The sequence below is a fragment of the Mustelus asterias genome, chromosome 3 (genome assembly GCF_964213995.1).
Source record: "Mustelus asterias chromosome 3, sMusAst1.hap1.1, whole genome shotgun sequence".
Taxonomy (NCBI): Eukaryota; Metazoa; Chordata; class Chondrichthyes; order Carcharhiniformes; family Triakidae; genus Mustelus; species Mustelus asterias.
The window spans coordinates 149,338,592-149,358,980 of record NC_135803.1 but is presented as its reverse complement, the minus strand read 5'-3'; the positions used below and the strand labels follow the sequence as shown (position 1 = coordinate 149,358,980).

General features: G+C 48.1%; 1 protein-coding gene across 4 annotated transcripts in view; it reads right to left on the bottom strand.

Annotated features, from left to right (window-relative positions):
- sema3b (sema domain, immunoglobulin domain (Ig), short basic domain, secreted, (semaphorin) 3B) overlaps positions 1 to 20,389 on the bottom strand; it is a 293,085-nt gene that overhangs the window by 191,227 nt on the left and 81,469 nt on the right. Inside the window, exon 1 of one of the 4 annotated variants that reach the window (XM_078209938.1) lies at positions 4,569 to 4,839. The exons of the other annotated variants lie outside the window; for them this stretch is intronic. The gene's annotated coding sequence lies outside the window, so the exon portion shown is untranslated. Of the gene's footprint in view, positions 1 to 4,568; positions 4,840 to 20,389 lie in introns of those variants that run through there. 4 annotated transcript variants of the gene reach the window in all.

The following is a 20,389-nucleotide window of genomic DNA, read 5'->3' as shown; positions in this document are numbered from 1 at the left end:
AATTTATGATTTTTCTAAGTATCCAGTTCCTGAATTATGGGTTCTAGCAATTTCCCTGTCATAGAATCGTATAATCCCGACAGTGCAGAGGGAGGCCATTCGGCCCATCGAGTCTGCACCAACCACAAGTCGACCCAGACTCTATTCCCATAACTCCACATATTTACTCTGCTAATCCCCCTGACACTAGGGTCAATTTAGCATGGCCAATCAACCTAATCCGCACATCTTCGGACTTTGGGAGGAGACTGGAGCACCCGGAGGAAACCCACGCAGACACAGGGATAACGTGCAACCTCCACACAGACAGTCACCCAAGCTGGGAATTGAACCTGGGTCCCTGGCGCTGTGAGGCTGCAGTGCTAACCACTGTGCCACCATTCCCCAAACTCACTCTAGTGGACCAATACGACCTTTAGTAACTCTTTTCTTATTCAATACTTGTAGAAAAGCTATCTTTCTTTCATACTCTCCTTTCTCCCTCATTATTATTACTTTAGTCAGATCTTGCTGGTTGTTAAATTCTGACCAATCTTCTCACCTCCCGCTAACCTTTGCAGATTTGTACAGCATTTCATGCTATCCTTAACTTGCTTATTTAGCCGTGGGTGAAGCATCCTTCTCAAATAGCCTTCCTTTCTCACTGCGATTATTTTTTTTCTGAGGGTTACTAAATATCTCCTGCAAAGTCTGCCACTCCATCGCTACTGTCCGAGCTTTTAACCGAATTTCCAATTCACTTCAGCTACACCTTTCATACCCTTATCTGTCTACACTACCCGCTGCCTCAGAAAAGCAGCTAGCATAATTAAGGATCTCATACACCCCGGACATTCTCTTTTCCACCTTCTTCCATCGGGAAAAAGATACAAAAGTCTGAGGTCACATACCAACTATCTCAAGAACAGCTTCTTCACTGCTGCAGTCAGACTTTTGAACGGACCTACCTCATATTAATTTGATCTTTCTCTACACCCTAGCTATGACTGTAACACTACATTCTGCACTCTCTCCTTTCCTTCTCTATGGACGGTATGCTTTGTCTGTATAGCGCGCAAGAAACAATACTTTTCACTGCATACTAATACATGTGACATTAATAAATCAAATCAAATCAAGTCGTTACCTTTAATCTGGTGTAAAACACTAGTTTTAGACCCACACCTCTCCCCTTCAAACTGAACATGAAATTCTATCAAGGCTGGGGCGTGTTAGGAAGAAAGGTGGGATCCAATCTTGGGGGTGGCGGAATGCCCTCCTGATCCACAAAGGGCAGCCCCTGAAGGTTGAATCCTCCCATTCCTTCCTGCCCTTTGAAGTAAGTTGTTGAGAACTTGGGCTGCCCGCTCCTGCCCTTGTGTCCAAGCCAAATGTTTTATGGTATGGGCAGTGGATTATCCGGGTTAATTGCCTTGGTTACAAGCCTAGTCAACTATTGATTACCGATTTGAACATGGTGAGGGGGCTGCCAATTTTGACGCCCACCCACCCAACCGCAATATCATGGGCTGAACTTGGGGGTAGGTGGGAAGGTGGTAGGATGGGCACTCTCCCTATTTTATGTGCCACCCCTGCCAGAAACGCAGCCACTGGAGACACATAAAATGCAGCCCATTACATCTCCTGCCACATGATCCCTTCCCCTATTTAGTTTATAATGCCCTCTCTACCACCCCGGTGATGTGATTCTGCTACAACACTGGTCCCAGCATGGTTCAGCTGGAAATTCTCCAGTGGTACAGTTCCCATTTTCCTCTGCCCTGGTGCGGTTGTACCTCTGTAACATAGCTGAGTATTAGCCCTGGTAGGAGTGGCACGCTGAGTTCAAGTGGCTATCAGCAGCAGTCCTCGGTTGAAGCTAAAGAGCATGCAGTCCAGCGCTATCCTGTTCCTGAAGCAATGTGTGGATCCAGAGACAGAGAGGGCAATCAGCCCTCTCTCTAGGGCAGGAGTTTATGGCCTCGCTCATCCCGAATCTGTAAAATCCCACCCGAGGTCAACGAACCTTCCCATTGTCCATCCCAATTCAGGGTAGCACGGTAGCACAGTGGTTAGCACTGCTGCCTCACAGCGCCAGGGACCTGGGTTCGATTCCCGGCTTGGGTGACTGTCTGTCTTGCACGTTCTCCTCGTGTCTGCGTGGGTTTCCTCCGGGTGCTCCGGCTTCCTCCCACATTCTGAAAGACGTGCTTGGTTAGGTTCATTGACCCAAACAGGCTAGGGGAATTTCGCAGTAACTTCATTGCAGTGTTAATGTAAACCTTACTTGTGATTAATGAATAAGCTTTCGATTTCCGTGGTGGGCAGGGTGGTAATATTCCGGCCTTAATGTCAGTCCTCTAGCTGAGATACAGGGACACAAATTCCAGTGGGTATGCAGCAACAGTACAGAAGAGTTCCTTTAAAATAAGGTAGCTGGAGTGGCAATGGGACATTTAGGCCGGAATTTTACTGGCACGCCTGCCCCAGAATTGGGGCGGACGAGGCACGCAGAATGGCATTCTCCATTGGCCTTGGGCTGGATCTTACGAGCCTCGGGCAGGTGAGGCAGGAGAATTCCGGCATTGATGTCTTCTGGCTGTTTGAGTCTGTTCTGCGATTCTTTCAGAGCTGAGCCACCGAATATTTACACTGACGCTTTTAAATAGAAAGATTTTACCACCGCAATCTGTTAAGAAAATAGCAACTTCCAATCATTCAGCGTCTCAGCAGTTTTAGCAGCAGAGCCAAGTTAAAACCCCTCCTTGTATTTGACGCTCCGCACGTCAGGTACAGTGTATGCTGCGGACCAGTCGAAGTTCAGATAGGCGACGGGATGGTGGATCCTTCAAGGAGTTGCCGAGCCTTGTCTGGTTTAGTTAGGTCAGTGGGAAATGGTCTCTCCTGTGCGCCGCTCATCATTGAACTAAGTCGATACAGAGGTCCCACCATGTTAGAAGAACAGCCGCAGGGCAGAACTCTCCTCACACAAAACTCCTTTCCACCACATCTCACTCATCGACTTCAGGGAGCGTAGTGGGGAACATGCCCCTGTCTACATCAACGGGGATGAAGTGGAGATGATCGAGAGCTTCACGTTTCCAGGTGTCCAGATCACCAACAACCTGTCCTAGTCCCTCCACGCCAAGAAAGCCCACCAAAGCCTCTATTTTCTCAGGAGGCAAAGGAAATTCAGCATGTCCTCTATGACTCTCACCAACTTTTACAGATGCTCCAACGGAAGCATTCTTTCTGGTTGTATCACAGTTTGGTATGGCTCCTGCTCTGCCCAGGACCGCAAGAAACTACAAAGGGTTGTGAACGAAGCCCAGTCCATCAAGAAAACCAGCCTCCCATCCATTAACTCCGTCTACACTTCCCGCTGCCTCGGAAAAGCAGCCAGCGTAATCAAGGACCCCATGCACCCCGGACATTCTCTCTTCCACCTTCTTCCATCAGGAAAATGGTACAAGAGTCTGAGATCACATGCCAAAGGACTCAAGACAGCTTCTTCCCTGCTGCCATCAAACTTTTGAATGGACCTACCATATATTACATTGATCTTTCTCTACACCCTAGCTATGACTGTAACCTTACATTCTGCGCCCTCTCCTTTCCTTCTCCCCTATATTTAAAGTTTATTTATGAGTCACAATTAGGCTTACATTAACACTGTAATGAAGTTACTGTGAAAATTCCCTAGTCGCCACACTCCAGTGCCTGTTTGGGTACATTGAGGGAGAATTTAGCATGGCCAATGCACCCAACCAGCATGTCTTTGGGACTGTGGGAGGAAATCGGTGCACCCGGAGGAAACCCACGCAGACATGATGAGAACGTGCAGACTCCGCACAGACAGTGACTCAAGCCTGGTGTTTAACCCAGGTCCCTGGCACTGTGAGGCAGCAGTGCTAACCACTGTGCCACCGTGCTGCCCTACCTTATATCAAGCTGATCTTTCTCTACACCCTAGCTATGACTGTAACACTATACTGTGCACTGTCTCCTTTCCTTCTCCCGTATGTTCTCTATGAACGGTATGCTTTGTCTGTGTAGGGCGCAAGAAACAATACTTTTCACTGTATCCCGATACATGTGACAATAATAAATCAACTCAAATCCCTTGATTCTGTCACACTCTCTTTATTTTTTACACGAACCCCATGTTGAATGATCCACTCTGGATCCAATTGCCGTACTGTTCTCAACATCGCAGGGAAAAGGCAAGTTGCGCTGTGCCTAGCTGCACTGCAGTCCAAACTGATTCCCTCTCTTTCTCTCTCTCTCTCTCTGTGATCAGCAGACAGACCCGCATTGAGTTAATGCTGCAGATCTCCAGAGCAGCAGGGTTGTAAGGAAATAATTCTGGGGCTACGTAAAACACAATTCCAATCTTTCCTCTTCTTTGAACTGCCTTTAAAAGGCTGACGGGCAGGGATATGCCAACTTCCAGCTCATTTCAGAGGCAAATCAGGCACTCGACTTCAATACACGACTTGCAAAATGTAAATATGTCCTCCAAGATTGTCAAAACACGGTTGATTTACAGATAACATAGGAAAACAAAGTAACAATAATGTTCACTTAACTGCATAGGGAGATCCATCAATTTGCTCTCTTGCCTTTCTCCTCGAAGAACGCTCCTGTTTCCAATATGCACGCAGGGGACTGGGGGGAGATGAACGAGGGAGAGAGGTTTTACTTTGTGGTACTGGGGGAGGGGGGGAAGGGGTAGGAGGGTCAGGGAGGGGGAAGGAATCAACTTTTCTTATTTTGAAAACAGATCCTCAACAAATACAGCCACACACACTCGGGCAAGCGCTGAGACCAACATGTTGTCGATCCCAAAATCCCAAATCATATGCAGCCAAATCTAGAGTGACCCAGGCTTGGGTCCGAGCCAGAGTCATTGAGAGATAACACAACACATACAAAAAAATAAGTAGGAATGCCTTAGGGTGGGGATGGTCCAGAGGTGAGCTATCGCTGCCTTTCGACTGGTGTATTTTGAAATCACCTGCACAGTCACTGGAGATTAGCAAAGCGTAAATAGAAAAAAAAACTGCTCCTTATCCATTAACCCCTTGGAGGAACCAACATTCTCCTTCAGTCTCCAGTGACATAAATTCCTAATGCACTTGACACAGGGCGGCACAGTGGCACAGTGGTTAGCGCTGCTGCCTCACAACGCCAGCGACCCGGGTTCGATTCCCAGCTTGGGTCACTGTCTGTGCAGAGTCTGCATGTTCTCCCCGTGTCTGCGTGGGTTTCCTCCGGGTGCTCCGGTTTGCCCCCACAGTGTGAAAGACGTGCTGGTTAGGGTGCATTGGCCATGCTAAATTCGCCCTCAGTGTACCCCAACAGATTATTTCTTGTCACTTGATTCTACCAGGAAAGAGTCTTGGGCGGGTCTCTCTGATCTTGTCCATTCCCGCCCCACTGCCAACGAGATCGGGGAATTACCCATCGAGCCTGCACTGACAGCAATCCCACCCAGGCCCTATCCTCACAAGCCCACGTATTTATCCTTCTAATCCCCCTGACACGAAGGGGCAATTTATGCTCTGAAATAACTCTCATTTTATAATTAAAAATGTAAGTGCAAATTTGCCATTATTCAGATCACAGTTAATCAACAGACTCTGTGCTCCCAGTCCTAATCTAATGGGAGGTTAATATAGGATCAGTGTCAGCCACGGCACTTGCACTTTTGATTAAGAAGGCTGTGGGTTTAAACCCCACCCCAAAGCCTAAAGCACATTGGGCGCAATTCTCCTGAAACACTGTGGTCTCCATTGGGAAATGCGGTGCGATTCCTACCAGTTGGAGTGGAGGGATCCTGATCGCCATCCACCCAGACTTAGACATTGATCCCTCCGTGCGGACATTATAGTTAACAAAGCCCACCAACGCCTCTACTTCCTCAGAACACTAAGGAAATTTGGCATGTCAGCTACGACTCTCAACAACCTTTACAGATGCGCCATAGAAAGCATTCTTTCTGGTTGTATCACAGCTTGGTATGGCTCCTGCTCTGCCCAAGACTGCAAGGAACTACAAAGGGTCATGAATGTAGCCCAATCCATCACGCAAACCAGCCTCCCATCCATTGACTGTCTACACTTCCCGCTGCTTCGGAAAAGCAGCCAGCATAATCAAGGACCCCACGCATCCTGGACATTCTCTCTTCCACCTTCTTCCTTTGGGAAAAAGATACAAAAGTCGGAGGCCACGTACCAACTGATTCAAGAACAGCTTCTTCCCTGCTGCCATCAGACTTTTGAATGGACCTACCTCGCATTAAGTTGATCTTTCTCCGCACCCTAGCTATGACTGTAACACTACATCCTGCACTCTCTTGTTTCCTTCTCTATGAATGGTATGCTTTGTCTGTATAGCGTGCAAGAAACAATACATTTCACGGTATACGAATGCATGTGACAATAATAAATCAAATCAAACATCCGTAAAACAAAGTCCTCTACCAACCTGCCTCCACCACACAACACTGCCCCCCCCATACCCCCCCAACCCTCCCCCCTCCCCCCACCTAAGTGGCTGTAAATTGGGAGAGGGGAGTGTGCAGCGGGACCTGGGTGTCCTTGTGCCCCAATCGCTGAAGGTAAGCATGCAGGTGCAGCTATCAGTAAAGATGGCAAATGGCATGTTGGCCTTCATTGCAAGAGGTTTCGAGTGCGGGAGCAGGGGTGTTGTTGCAACTTTACAGGGCCTTGGTGAGGCCATATCTAAAGTATTGTGTGTAGTTTTGGTCTCCTTTTCTGAGGAAGGATGTTCCTGCTCTCGAGGGAGTGCAGTGAAGTTTACCAGGCTGATTCTGGGGATGGCAGGACTGATGTATGAGGAGAGATTGACTAGGTTAGGATTGTTTTCGCTGGAGTTCAGGTGAATGAGGGGGAATCTAACAGATCTAGACAGGGTAGATGCAGGGAGGATGTTCCCGATGGTGGGGGAGTCCAGAACCAGGGGTCACAGTCTGAGGATTCGGGGTAGACCATTTAGGACGGAGGTGAGGAGACATTTCTTCACCCAAAGAGTGGTGAGCCTGTGGAATTCATTACCACAGGAAGTAGTTGATGCCAAAACATTGAATGTATTCAAGAGGTGGCTGGATATAGCACTTGGGGCGAATGGGGTCAAAGGTTATGGGGAGAAAGCAGGATTAGACTATTGAGTTGGACAATCAGGCATGATCGTAATGAATGGCGGAGCAGGCTCGAAGGGCCTCTTGCCCCTATCTTCTATGTTTACCCCATTCGCTGGGTTATCAAATTCTACAACGAGGCCTTGGGCAACGTGGACCATTTTCCACACCTCAGAAACCTACTGCCAACAAAGGCAGACATTGACGATGAGGTTCAACACCGCCTTCGGTCGCCTGAGGAAGAGTGTGTTTGTAGACCAGGACCTCAGACTCAGCACCAAGCTCATGGTCTACAGAGCCACCTCCTGTGTGGCTCAGAGGCGTGGACTATGGACAGTAGGCATCTCAAAACCTTGGAGAAGTAGCACCCAGCACTGCCTAGCCAGTGACGCCCATATCCAATGAACGAGAAAATATTATAAAGCGATGGACAGCAGCAGAATAATTGAGCCGGCTTCATGAAGGCTAGAAGCTTCTGCAGTGGCCTTAATGAATGTAGAAAGAAGTCTCACAACACCAGGTTAAAGTCCAACAGGTTTATTTGGTTGCAAAATCCACTAGTTTTCGGAGCGCTGCTCCTTCATCAGGTAATGACTTACCTGACGAAGGAGCAGCGCTCTGAAAGCTAGTGGATTTTGCTACCAAATAAACCTGTTGGACTTTAAGCTGGTGTTGTGAGACTTCTTTCTGTGTTAACCCCAGTCCAACGCCAGCATCTCCACTTCATAGAACATAGAACATAGAACAGTACAGCACAGAACAGGCCCTTCGGCCCACGATGTTGTGCCGAGCTTTATCTGAAACCAAGATCAAGCTATCCCACTCCCTATCATCCTGGTGTGCTCCATGTGCCTATCCAATAACCGCTTAAATGTTCCTAAAGTGTCTGACTCCACTATCACTGCAGGCAGTCCATTTCACACCCCAACCACTCTCTGCGTAAAGAACCTACCTCTGATATCCTTCCTATATCTCCCACCATGAACCCTATAGTTATGCCCCCTTGTAATAGCTCCATCCACCCGAGGAAATAGTCTTTGATGAATGACTTCGTGAATGATTTAGCAGTGTTGCCATTGGGTTTATGATGATCATGGTTTTGAAGCTAGGTGAAGCCACAGCGTTATACTTAACATAAGAGAAACTGTAAACTGTGTTTCTATCTGAAAGAAAAGTTTCTTCATCAGTGAGGGAGCCATTTACATTTCAAGGTGTAATAGTGCTGATTGACTTAAAGTGTGTTATACCTTGTCTCTCTTGAGGAAGTCATAAATAATGGATGACATATCAAGGCCACGGTCGACTGAAGGTTTTTTTGGCATCAATGAGGCTTTTTAAGCGCTCTGAATTTTAAAACATGCTCTGACAAAGCAGGGTTTTTTTTGTGCTATAAAGTGTTTGAACCATCCTGCTTGATGTGAAGCTTTGTCCTTTCAATGGATCGCAAGGTGTTTTCATGCTTTCGCTGGGAGCCTCAGGGCGGCGCATGGCACAGTGGTTAGCACTGCTGCCTCACAGCGCCAGGGATCTGGTTTCGATTCCCGGCTTGGGTCACTATCTGTGTGATGTCAGCACGTTCTCCCTGTGTCTGTGTGGGTTTCCTCTGGGTGCTCAAGTTTCCTCCCACAGTCTGAAAGACGTGCTGGTTAGGTGCATTGGCCGTGCTAAATTCTCCCTCAGTGTCCCCGAACAGGGGCCGGAGTGTGGCGACTAGGGGTTTTTCACAGTAACTTCATCGCAGTGTTAATGTAAGCCTACCTGTGACAATAATAAATAAACTTTACTTTACTCCAGACACCTGTTGTCACCTGAAGATAAGTCTGACAGAAAGCTTGATGATAATGGCGCGGAAGGCCAGTTTATGATTGGTTCGTCACTGGTTGTTGAAGACACCAGCGGGGTTAGTGAGCATGTTGTTGCTGCTGTGTTTGATCAAAGGCCTCGGAATATCTGATGTCACTGCTCCCATGTTGGCCAAGATGTCGCAGCCAAAACTCTACGCACACAGGGACTGGTGGAGGCCCTGACAGCATGGTAGGTCTGTAGCAATCTTAGCTCTTCCCCAGGGGATGGACAGGAAGATATGATTAAGTTTGGACTCATTGGCCAATGGAAAACACAGTCAGTAAAGTTGTTGAATGTGTTTTGTGTCAGTTAAACACAAACCTCAGGCTGCTTTCTTTATATCTGTTGCAAAATGAAGAATTGGACAGAAAATGGTGATAACTTTGGACTCTGCAAAAGCTAAAGAGATTCCCTGAAGAGATTTTGAAAGCTGCCTCTCGACCAAACCCTTGATTATTGGCTCTAACATCGCCCCATGTGACTTGATGTGATATTTAGTTTGATAACACTCCTGTAACACCTTGAACTATGTTGAAGGTGCAGCATAAGTACAAAATCTCATTGTTGTAAAGTACTGAAGTTCTTGGCTGCTTTTCTCGAGATGTCCGGGTATATATTCAGAAGTTTTCATGTAGTCAAAAGAGGCGGCACGTTGGCACAGCGGTTAGCACTGCTTCTTCACAGCGCCAGGGACTCAGGTTCAATTCCAGCCTTGGGTGACTGTATGTGTGTGGAGTCTGCACGTTCTCCCCGTGTCTGCGTGGGTTTCCTCCGGGTGCTCTGGTTTCCTTCGCACAGTCCAAAGATGTGCAGGTTGGGTGGATTGACCATGATAAATTGCCCCTTCATGTCCAAAGTTGTGCAGGTTAGGTGGGTTAGCCATGTTACATGTGCGGGATTAAGAAAGGACAAGGAGCGTGTGCCTGGGTAAGATGCTCTTTCGGGGAGTCAGTGTAGACACAATGGGCCGAATGGCCTCCTTCTGCACTTTAGGAATTTTATTTCTAAAGTTTAAAGTTTATTTATTAGTCTCGCAAGTAGGCTTACATTAACGCTGCAATGAAGTTACTGTGAAAATCCCCTAGTCGTCTCATTCCTGCACCTGGGTGCACTGAGGGGGAATTTAGCATGGCCAATGTACCTAACCAGCACTTCTCTCGGACTGTGGGAGGAAACCGGAGCACCCGGAGGAAACCCACACAGACACGAGGAGAAAGTGCAGAATCCACACACACAGTGACCCAAGCCGGGAATCGAACCCGGGTCCCTGGCGCTGTGAGGCAGCCGTGCTAACCCACTATTTTTGTTACAGGAACCCAAACTGTAATGAGACAATTTGCAGAGATTTGGAAGAGAGTTTGGTGAAGAATATGATTCTTGGTTTGAATGGAATCTCTCACCCTGAGTCAGGAAAGATTTCACTTGCGGCCAATGTGTAGGAACACTGTCAACCTTTTCCTGCATCCTTACAGTTGTGAAGGAAATGTCAAACCCTCCCACACATCCCCTTCCCCCCCACACCCACCATCCTGTCTCTCGATCCCTCTCCTTCCACTCTGCAGCTAATATTCCTTTTCATGTTCATCTTACAAGAAAGGTTAATGTTATTATCTTACTTTCAACAGCAAATTTCTCCTCTGGTTTCTGCTTTAATGGGCGTGGTTTTACAGCTCGTCACAAAACCGTAAAATCCCACCCGAGGTCAATGGGCCTTCCCATTGTCCGCCCCTCGCTCGCTCCGATTCCCGTGGCAGGCAGGGCGGTAGAATTCCCGCCAATGTCTCTTATTCTTTCTTAACATTTATTTTGTTATTCTACTTCCTTAGTCCATCTCCCCTTGCCCTAGACGCACTCATAGGATCACAAAATCCCCACAGTGCAGAAGGAGGCTATTCGGCCCATCGAGTCTGCACCGACGGGACCAGAAGATCCCGCCCAATGTTTCAAAAAGCCCTTCGTTGACTGGAGAACGCTTTGGGATGCTCCGTGGCAGCTAAAAGGGGTGCAGACGAAGGCCGGAATTTTACCACCCCGCCCGCCACGGGAATTGGAGCGGGCGAGGGGCGGCAGAACACGGAAAGGTCCGTAGACCTCGGGCAGGATTTTGCGAATTCGGGCTGAGCAAGGCTGTAAAATCCCGCCTAAAGTCTCCTTCTTACACTCGCAAGAAAAATAAGCCAAAAAATGACAGCAGAACCTCAGAGAGTACGGGTTTTACATTTTATCCACCACCATTCCATCTGTTAATAGTAATATTATATCGTTTAAAAAAAGCACAATGAAGTGACTTGCTGCCACTGTCTTTTGGATAATTTCTTTATTTATTGTTGACTTAAGACATTCCTCATCCATCCATTCTCACCTTTGATCTGGGATCCAGCTTGCTGGGCGGTTTGTGATTATGTTTGAGTGTTTGACTATAAAATACCACTTAGACACCATCGATCACCATCACACCACAGCTGGAACTGCTTTGCTGACTCCATACCAGTAAGGTGAGCCAGTGCATATTTCCCCACCTCCCCACCCCCCACCCTCTACCTGTCTCTAAAGTATGTTGGGGAATTATCTCTTTAAAAGGCCTGACCTTTCAAGATGTTCCCAAGGCATGGTACACACCCCAACAAAGGCCTGAGGGATGCACTGTCCTCTCGGCCTTGCAGTGATGGTAACTCAGGACTGTTGTGGGTCCCCTCCATTTATCTACCATCTTTTATCTGTAACAAGTGTGTCTAATCATTCCCTAATGCCTGCTGAGGAATCGTGACTCCTTATTTGCCGGATGTCCCTCACTCAATGAGGCAAGGTCACACCGTCCAACTTTACAGAATCTACTGATGACTCAGCACAGACAGTGACCCAAACCGGGAATTGAACCCGGGTCCCTGAGGCAGCAGTGCTAACCACTGTGCCACCATGTCGCCCACCGTACACTTTGACCTGAGCACAAACAGACTGTGATTAGGCTCAGGTGCAATCTGGACTTACAGGACCACACAGTTCATGGGTTAACGCTACTTTGGAGGATTTTCTGGTAAGTTTGGCTACTCCCCTGGACTTTTGGCCTCAGCGTTACCCAGGCTGGTGGCTTAGCTCCTCGTCCTTCCACCTCCCAACTCACCCACATCCCCTGCCACCCTCCAGGCCCCTTGACGATGTAAGACACATGTTGGATATGCAAAAGGGAATAGGTTCCTGGTTGTTTTGTTTAAGATGGCCAATCCACCCAACCCGCACATGTTTGGAGTGTGGGAGGAAACCGGAGCACCCGGAGGAAACCCATGCAGACACGGGGAGAACGTGCAAACTCTGCAGAGACAGTGACCCCAGGCCTGGACTCAAACCCGCATCCCTGGCACCGTGAGGTGGCAGTGCTAACCACTATGCCACCCACTCAGCCAGTGAAGACAGTGGCTCCACGCGTCAGGAGAAGCACTGAAGATCATATAGTTACAATTGGTGAATGATACACCATTGAAGGAGGCCTTTCAGCCCATCATGTCTGTGTCAGCTCTTTGGAAGATCTATCTAGTTACTCCCAATCCCGGGATCTTTCCCTGTAACTCGACAAATCATGTCAATATCCAACTCTTTTTAGAGAGTCAAGACTGAATCTGCTTCCTGGAACATCTCAGGCAGCACAATCCAGATCCTAACAACATGTTGCATAAACCATTTCCCCTCAAGTCCTATCTGATGATTTATAACAAATCAAAGCAATTTCAGGCTATCATTCATCTCTTTGTGCGCTAAATGTTCTTTCATATCCTGTAATGCCAGACTATTGCATTACACTTAACAGCTCTTTGACAAAAGTGCAATCTCTCAAGTAGACCTTCTTTTCAAAAAGAAATCTTTGTTTCTCCGCTAGAAACTCAGTAAAGGAAAGAAAATCCCACTGTTCTGTCGATCTTTGCTGTTATAAAGAGCTCGTTTAGAAATATACCTTTATTGTGGAGAGCTGACTCAACAGCCCTTTACAGTTTAACTGCTTGGACTTTCCACAGTGCTATTTAGATGAGAATGATACAGATAATACCCAGTTCACTTACCACCCTTAAGAGTCTGAGGAATGTCCAGTTCCCCAGGCAGTTTGAAACTGGAGCCGTATTTACAATCTGGTTATAAATCTCGATTCTATTCAAAAGTCAAAAAGCCACCATGCAAATGGTGACATTAGCTGTTCACTTGGATGAGTGCAACTCAGAGGCGGCACGGTGGCACGGTGGCACGGCGGCACGGTGGGCAGCATTGCTGCCCCATGACGCCAGGGACTCGGGTTCGATTCCCGGCCTTGGGTCACTACTTGATTTAATTTATCATTGTCACATGTATTAGTATACAGTGAAAAGTATTGTTTCTTGTATACTATACAGACAAAGCATACCATTCATAGAGAAGGAAACAAGAGAGTGCAGAATGTAGTGTTACAGTCATAGTTAGGGTGCAGAGAAAGATCAACTTAGTGCAAGGTAAGTCCATTCAAAAGTCTGATGGCAGCAGGGAAGAAGCTGTTCTTGAGTCGGTTGGTACGTGACCTCAGACTTGTGTTTCATTTTCCTGACGGGAGAAGATGGAAGAGAGAATATCCGGGGTGAGTGGGCTCCTTAATTATGCTGGCTTTTGTGCGGAGTTTGCACATTCTCACCGTGTCTGCGTGGGTTTCCTCCGGGTGCTCCGGTTTCCTCCCACAGTCCGAAGGACATGCTGGTTAGGTGCATTGACCATGTTAAATTCTCCCAAACAGGCGCCGGAGTGTGGCGACTAGGGGATTTTCGCAGTAACTTCATTGCAACGTCAATGTAAGCCTACTTGTGACAATAATAAATAAACTTTAAAGAAGCTCAACACAATCTAGAATAAAGCCGTCTGCTTGTTTGGAACCCATCCACCAGCTTAAACATTCACTCTGTCCACGACCAATGCACAGTGGTAGCATTGTGTACTATCTGTAACATGCACTGCGGCAATTTACCAAGACTCCTTAGACAACACTTTCCAGGTACTGTGACCTTTACCAGTTGGGGTGGAGCATTTGAGCTATAAGGAGAGACAGAAAGGGCTTGGATTGTTTTCTCTAGAGTAGAGAAAGCTGAGGGGGGACATGATTGAGGTGCATAAGATTATGAGGGGTATGGACAGGGTGAGTAGGAAGCAGAAAATGCGGGAGAAACTCAGCAGGAACTCAGTTTTGAAGAAGTAATATGGAATGCAAAACATTTACTCTTTTAAAGTAAATTATTATTGTCACAAGTAGGCTTACATTAACGCCGCAGTGAAGTTACTGTGAAAATCCCCTAGTCGCCACACTCTAGCGGCTGTTCGGGTACACTGAGGGAGGATTTAGCATGACCAATCCACCCAACCAGCACGTCTTTCGGACTGTGGGAGGAAACTGGAGCACCCGGAGGAAACCCATGCAGACTCCACACAGACAGTGACCCGAGGCTGGAATCGAACCTGGGTCCCTGGTGCTATGAGGCAGCAGTGCTAACCACTGTGCCACCATTCCCCATTGAAGTGAATAGTAATAATGGATTTAAGGAGAGGTTGGATAGGTACATGCGGCAGAAGGCTTATATCCTGATAGGAATACATGAGATAGGGTGTGAAGAGGCTTGTATGGAGTATGGAGTATGATAGTACAGCTCTGTGGGGTCAAATGGCCTACTTCTGTCTTGTCAATTCTATGTAAAAACTGAAACTATCCAATCAAATCTCTGCACCACTTACAATGGGCCAGGACCTTCCAACCTGTGGATAAGAGCTTAGTTTTGTAGCTTGCTGGAAGCTGGATGCTTGGGAAAAATCTGGTTACAGAAAGTCCTAGGATTGCACGATGGTGTGTTGGGGGGAGCAGGTACGTTACCTGCAAGTTCCTCTCCACTTGCCTGGATGGGTACACCTCCAACAACGCTCAAGCATCTCAACGCCATCCAAAACAAAGCAGTCTGCGTGATCATCACCCCATCCACCACTGTCAACATTCGCTCCCTCCACCACTGACACACAGTGGCAGCAGTGTGTACCATCTACAAGAAGCACTGCAGGAACTCACCAAGGCTCCTTCGACAGCACCTTCTAAACCTGCGACCTCTGCCACCTCAAAGGTCAAGGGTAACCGCTGAAAGTTCTCCTCCAAGACACACACCCTCTTTACTTGCCACATTAAGATAGAATAGAATTATAGTATCCTACAGTGCCATTTGGCCCATCGAGTCTGCACCGACCACAATCCCACCCAGGCCCCATCCCATAACCCCATACATTTACCTTAGCTAGTCCTCCTGACAGTAAGGGGCAATTTAGCTTGGCCAATCCATCTAATCAGCACGTCTTTTGGACGGTGGGAGGAAACCGGAGCACCCGGAGGAAACCCACGCAGACACGGGGAGAACGTACAGATTCCGCACAGACAGTGACCCAAGCTGGGAATCGAGCCCGGGTCCCTGGCGTTGTGAGGCAGCAGTGCTAACCACTGTGCCACCGTGTCACTCTTGTGCCACCATGCCACCCTCTCTGAGATGTCTGTGGCAGGCTCACGAAATAGGGAGAGAGGTGCCAAATGTATCAGATATGCCAGATAACTAAGATGTAAGGTGAGTTCCGCATTTGCATCTGCTCAGACAGCTCCAAGATGACCTTGCGGTGAGGTGGGTGTTGGGGTCTCACAAGGGACACGGGATTATGAAAATCGAGTGAATGGCGCTGCGGGAATGTGGAGCTGCAGAACAGTAGGAGGCTGAGACCAGAGTACAGGTCACAGCTAACACCTACCCATGAGTCTGACAACTCTTAGCAGTTGTGTAAGCGTGGGACTGAAGGGGAACAAGTGTTAGCAACAATTTCTGAGAGACAGCTCAAGGCAAAAAACAGACCCGGCAGCCCAGAATTCTGATTAATAGAGAATTCCAGTGGGTATAGTGCCAAGTAATAGGGGTTTTACTGTATATTAGCATTCCTTCACTACCTCGGGGTGAAAACCCTGAAACACCATCACAGCGCTGCTGGGTGCACCCACACCATATTGACTACCATGACTCAAGAAAGTGACTCACCACCACCGTGTCAAGGGCAATTAGGAATGGGCAATAATTGCACCCTTGCCAAAGATGCTCACACCTCAAGAATGTATTTTTTTTAAAAACAGCCCCAACACTCTGAACATGGTTATTTCGAGGCACGATTGGGGTGGAGAGGGGGACAGTCCAATGTGGACAGTTCCTACTGAGGGAGTTGCCATTCTCCAGGTCTTAAGAGGCCAGGACGGCAGAGTGGCGCAGTGGTTAGTACTGCTGCCTCACAGCACCAGGGAACCAGGTTCAATTCCAGCCTCGGGCCACTATCTGTGTGGAGTTTGCACGTTCTCCCCATGTCTGCGTGGGTTTCCTCCCACAATCCGAAGATGTGTGGATTAAGTTGATTGGCCATGCTAAATTGACCATTGTGTCAAGGGGATTAGCAGGGTAAATGAGGGTTACAATAATTGGGCCTGGGTGAGATTGTGGTCAGTATAGACTCAATGGGCAGAATGGCCTCCATCTGCACTGTCGGGATTCTATGGTTAGCGCTGCTGCCTCACAATGCTAGGGACCCAGGTTCAATTCTGGTTGTGAGCAACTGTCTGTGTGGATTTGCACGTTCTCCCTGTGACTTCGTGGATTTCCTCTAGGTGCTCTGGTTTCCTCCACAAAGATGTTAGGCGCATTCCCCCTTAGTGTCCCAAGATGGGTAGATCAGATTGATTAGCCATTGGTAATGTGTAGGGGTTGTGGGAATATGATGGGGGAAGAGAGCCTGGGTAAGATACTCTGTCAGATAGTCGGTGCAGACCTGATGGGCTGAATGGCCTCTTCTGCACTGTAGGGATTCTATGGTTATGGCCAGATAATGTGTACAACCCTGACCTGGGAGTGAATGCATCGAGCATGACCTGAATCAGCAAAGACTTGAAGGTGGAAAAGAAAGAAGGAACTAATTTTTTTTAAATTGGGTTTATAAGTTTGAGTTGAAGTTTTTAAGTTTAAATTTATTTATTAGTGTGACAAGTAGGTTTACATTAACACTGCAATGAAGTTGTTGTGAAAATCTCCTGGTCGCCACACTCCGGTGCCTGTTCGGATACACTGAGGGGCAATTTAGCATGACCAATGCACCTAACCTGCATATCTTTCAGACTGTGGGAGGAAACCGGAGCACCCGGAGGAAACCCATGCAGACTCGGGGGAGAATGTGCAGACTTTGCACAGACAGTGACCCAAGCCGGGAATTGAACCCGGGTCCCTGTCGAGCACAACCTTGAGTCATCGTAAAGAACTTAGCTAACAAAGTACATTTCTGTTGGTGAAGTGTCTATCATTCCTGTAATGTATGAAAGATGGCAGCTAGTGTGTGCAGAGCAAACTCCCACAAGCAACAATGAGATCATCTGGATCCATTGCAACTCATTCCAGTTTCCTGTCTGTTTATTGCTAAAAAATACCCACTACAGGCATGATGTACAGAGTCCCTGAAATCAACACAGAACATGTGTTAGAAACGCACAGCAGACCCAGACTGCACCTGATGAATGAAACGATCGGGTCCACCAGCGGAACTCTGATATATAAAACACCTGCTGTATAACAGCCTCCTAACTCCAACGGTGACAGCTGTACCACAAAACCTGACTGAGGAACAGAGCCCCTGAAAAGATGACTCGGGACTTAAACATTGTCCAAAGACCAACTCCTCTACTTTCTCAGAAGACTAAGGAAATTTGGCATGTCAGCTACAACTCTCATCAAACTTTACATATACAGATTCCTTCTGGTTGTAACACGGCTTGGTATGGCTCCTGCTCTGCCCAAGACCGCAACAAACTACAAAGGGCCATAAACGAAGCCCAGTCCATCACTCAATCCAGCCTCCCACCCATTGACTCTGTCTACACTTCCTGGGACATAGAACATAGAACATAGAAAGCCACAGCACAAACAGGCCCTTCGGCCCACAAGTTGCGCCGATCACATCCCCACCTCTAGGCCTATCTATAGCCCTCAATCCCATTAAATCCCATGTACTCATCCAGAAGTCTCTTAAAAGACCCCAACGAGTTTGCCTCCACCACCACCGACGTCAGCCGATTCCACTCACCCACCACCCTCTGAGTGAAAAACTTACCCCTGACATCCCCCCTGTACCTACCCCCCAGCACCTTAAACCTGTGTCCTCTCGTAGCAACCATTTCAGCCCTTGGAAATAGCCTCTGAGAGTCCACCCTATCCAGACCCCTCAACATCTTGTAAACCTCTATCAGGTCACCTCTCATCCTTCGTCTCTCCAGGGAGAAGAGACCAAGCTCCCTCAACCTATCCTCATAAGGCATGCCCCCCAATCCAGGCAACATCCTTGTAAATCTCCTCTGCACCCTTTCAATGGCTTCAACATCTTTCCTGTAATGAGGTGACCAGAACTGCGCGCAGTACTCCAAGTGGGGTCTAACCAGGGTCCTATAAAGCTGCAGCATTATCTCCCGACTCCTAAACTCAATCCCTCGATTAATGAAGGCCAGTACGCCATACGCCTTCTTGACCGCATCCTCCACCTGCGAGGCCGATTTAAGAGTCCTATGGACCCGGACCCCAAGGTCCTTCTGATCCTCTACACTGCTAAGAATGGTACCCTTCATTTTATACTGCTGCTCCATCCCATTGGATCTGCCAAAATGGATCACTACACACTTATCCGGGTTGAAGTCCATCTGCCACTTCTCCGCCCAGTCTTGCATTCTATCTATGTCTCGCTGCAACTTCTGACATAGAACATAGAACATAGAACATAGAAAGCCACAGCACAAACAGGCCCTTCGGCCCACAAGTTGCGCCGATCACATCCCCACCTCTAGGCCTATCTATAGCCCTCAATCCCATTAAATCCCATGTACTCATCCAGAAGTCTCTTAAAAGACCCCAACGAGTTTGCCTCCACCACCACCGACGTCAGCCGATTCCACTCACCCACCACCCTCTGAGTGAAAAACTTACCCCTGACATCCCCCCTGTACCTACCCCCCAGCACCTTAAACCTGTGTCCTCTCGTAGCAACCATTTCAGCCCTTGGAAATAGCCTCTGAGAGTCCACCCTATCCAGACCCCTCAACATCTTGTAAACCTCTATCAGGTCACCTCTCATCCTTCGTCTCTCCAGGGAGAAGAGACCAAGCTCCCTCAACCTATCCTCATAAGGCATGCCCCCCAATCCAGGCAACATCCTTGTAAATCTCCTCTGCACCCTTTCAATGGCTTCAACATCTTTCCTGTAATGAGGTGACCAGAACTGCGCGCAGTACTCCAAGTGGGGTCTAACCAGGGTCCTATAAAGCTGCAGCATTATCTCCCGACTCCTAAACTCAATCCCTCGATTAATGAAGGCTAGTACGCCATACGCCTTCTTGACCGCATCCTCCACCTGCGAGGCCGATTTAAGAGTCCTATGGACCCGGACCCCAAGGTCCTTCTGATCCTCTACACTGCTAAGAATGGTACCCTTCATTTTATACTGCTGCTCCATCCCATTGGATCTGCCAAAATGGATCACTACACACTTATCCGGGTTGAAGTCCATCTGCCACTTCTCCGCCCAGTCTTGCATTCTATCTATGTCTCGCTGCAACTTCTGACATCCCTCCAAACTATCCACAACACCACCTACCTTGGTGTCGTCAGCAAACTTACCAACCCATCCCTCCACTTCCTCATCCAGGTCATTTATGAAAATGACAAACAGCAAGGGTCCCAGAACAGATCCCTGGGGCACTCCACTGGTCACTGACCTCCATGCAGAGAAAGACCCCTCCACAGCCACTCTCTGCCTTCTGCAGGCAAGCCAGTTCTGGATCCACAAGGCAACAGCCCCTTGGATCCCATGCCCTCTCACTTTCTCAAGAAGTCTTGCATGGGGGACCTTATCGAACGCTTTGCTGAAGTCCATATAGACCACATCCACCGCTCTTCCTTCGTCAATGTGCTTGGTCACATTTTCAAAGAACTCAACCAGGCTCGTAAGGCACGACCTGCCCCTGACATCCCTCCAAACTATCCACAACACCACCTACCTTGGTGTCGTCAGCAAACTTACCAACCCATCCCTCCACTTCCTCATCCAGGTCATTTATGAAAATGACAAACAGCAAGGGTCCCAGAACAGATCCCTGGGGCACTCCACTGGTCACTGACCTCCATGCAGAGAAAGACCCCTCCACAGCCACTCTCTGCCTTCTGCAGGCAAGCCAGTTCTGGATCCACAAGGCAACAGCCCCTTGGATCCCATGCCCTCTCACTTTCTCAAGAAGTCTTGCATGGGGGACCTTATCGAACGCTTTGCTGAAGTCCATATAGACCACATCCACCGCTCTTCCTTCGT